This window comes from Myotis brandtii, unplaced genomic scaffold (genome assembly GCF_000412655.1).
Source record: "Myotis brandtii unplaced genomic scaffold, ASM41265v1 scaffold446, whole genome shotgun sequence".
NCBI classification, from domain to species: domain Eukaryota; kingdom Metazoa; phylum Chordata; class Mammalia; order Chiroptera; family Vespertilionidae; genus Myotis; species Myotis brandtii.
In genome coordinates, this window is record NW_005367057.1 from 656,473 (window position 1) to 659,109 (window position 2,637).

The following is a 2,637-nucleotide window of genomic DNA, read 5'->3' on the forward strand; positions in this document are numbered from 1 at the left end:
AGCTAGGTTTTTAAAATACTAGGAATTTCCTTATGGACTGGAATAGCACAGAAACCAGAACAACAATAACAAAAGCAAGCAAACAAACAAACAAATAAAAAAAATCAAACTCCCCCTATAAACCCCAAACTCATCCAAAACAAAACAAACAAAACCCAAAATAAACCAAACCAGCACTTTAACCGATGGTAAGTGACACATCTAGGCTAGTTCCTGTACTGAAAAATAAAACAATTAAAACATAACTTCACAGAGCAGTTTAGACACATTCACTTTGACCTACTTAACCTTATAGTATTCCTATCATCTCCATTTACATGAAAGGATGAGAAGAGGGAGAACAATGGAAACCAACAAAGGGAGCTTGAGAGGGAGGCAGGAAGTGAGTTCGACCAGATCATGGAAGGCATGCCTGGGACCAGCATGTGCAGATGTGGTTGGCCATGTGCTACGCTATCGTATCTCAGCCAGGTTAGAATGATCATAGAACTGTGATATTATTGTCTTTTATATCTCTAACCGCATTAGATTCCAGAAATAACTTTCGCTGCCAAGGGAAGCAGCAATCCTGCCACTCAGCAAGTTGCCCTGCCCAGGTCTCATGCACAGGGCGCTGAAGGCGGGCTGTGGTAGCCCTGGGGCTCCGCGCCTTCTCTGGGCTTGCACCACAGAGCTAGGCTTTCCCCGTGAGTGTCCACAGGGAGCTTCCTGGGGCAGGCAGGTCTGACCAGGGTGGAGGAAAAGCTCCACGGAGTGAGCACTTCCAACATATCACAGTGCACAGAATAGGAGCATGCCCTCGATCCTCTGAGATTCTCTCAATGACCTATGTGGTAGGAAGATGCTATTTTTATAAAGGAGTGGGCAAAAGTATGTGTACAGTTGGGAGTAGGCGAAACAGAGTTCATTTTTGTATTATTTTTGAAAGGGCGAGGGCTACGCCCTCCATATTGCCCCAGGGTAAGGGCTACACCCTCCATCTTGCCCCAGGGTAAGTGCTCCATCTTACCTTGGCCATGTGCTTGGCAAGGAGCTTCCCGGAAGTCTAAGCCTCTGCTAGCCACACCCAGGAACAAGACACCGACTTGCGCCTGGCCAATCGGCAAGGCCACAGCCCTTTCTCCTCCCCTTACTCCAACCCCCTATAAAACCCCTCTCCACACAGAGTTCTCTCTCTCTCTGCTTCCTGTCGCTGTCAGCTGGACTCAGGGGGCCGGCAGAGCCACTCCCTGGGGGCGTGACCAGTCAAAAGATTGGACGCCACCCAGTTTGACTCTCCCGCCCAGTGTTAAGGGGATGGATCTCATGTTGTCAAAGGCCCGCCCAGATGTGATGTAACTTCCTGTAATTCAAGTATATAATAAAGCAGTTTTCGGAGCTGGCGCTCTCTCTCTGTGTGCTCTGTCCCTCCAGAGGGTAGGGTCTCTTTGCCTGTCCCTTTGGAGGGCAGGCACCACACCCAGCCCAAGCTTTCAATCTATTTTATGTCTGTCTTTCATTATTTCTCAATCCCGAAAGCACCTCCTAGATTGCAGGAACCGGTTCAAGTCTCCTTCTCCGTGCGGGACACGGGAAGAAGACAGCCCCAGGAAACCGCTCTGTATAACCTGCATGTCTTTTTCCATACAACTATAAACCTACTTTTGCCCACCCCTGAAAATGAAGCCGTTGAGACTCACGGAGGCTAACTGACTTATCCAATCCAATTCTGGCCTCAGATGGCTTCTGAAATGTCTAGGAGAAACTGGGCAAATATTAAGATGATTAAAAGAAGTTAGTAAAAGGCGAGTACAGTGGGGCCTTGACTTACGAGTGTCCCGACTAATGAGTTTTTCGACATACGAGCCGTCTCTCGGCCGATTTTTTGCTTTGAGTTGCGAGCTAAAATTCAGGTTACGAGCCAGCTTCAGATACCCCTCCGCTAGTTGGCGCAGTGAACGTCACAGTGAACGCCACAACATCAGCCCAGCATCACGTGTCTCACTCGTTCACTTTTTGATTTGACATACGAGTAATTTGAGTTATGAGCTCCGTCACGGAACGAATTAAACTTGTAATTCAAGGCCCCACTGTACTTGCTGAAGACAGAGATAGAATAGGCGGGTACATGAAATATGATGCTATACTTTGAATCACCAGGAACAAAACTATGTGAGTACTTGCCAATGATTGGTGGACTTTGTAGCGATTCAGGGAAAAGTCTGCCTAGGAAGAAAGCTAGCTCTTCAGGAGGGAAGTGTCCCTGAGAAGAAGCCAGTGAGAGGTGAGTCCCATACAGATTGGGAGCCCAAAGCCAGCACCCGCCCCGATACAGAGGATGGGCTAAACTGTTGTTCTTGACATCAGTATATGGGAAATGACCAGTTTTCATAGAATGCACCATGAAATTCTGATCATATGGGGATGGGGTATGTTGTGAGGCAGATGAACTGAGATAGACAGTTTAGAGAAGTATAATGGAAACCTATGTGCCCATCACTTGCTTAAATAATGACCAGCATTTGCTGTTCCAGTGTCATCTTCCATCTCACCATACATTTTTTTCCTGGGATATTTTAAATGAATCCCTGTCATCATATTACTTTACCTGTAAATACTTCAGTATATATTTCTATGAGAAAAAGGTATCCTATATAA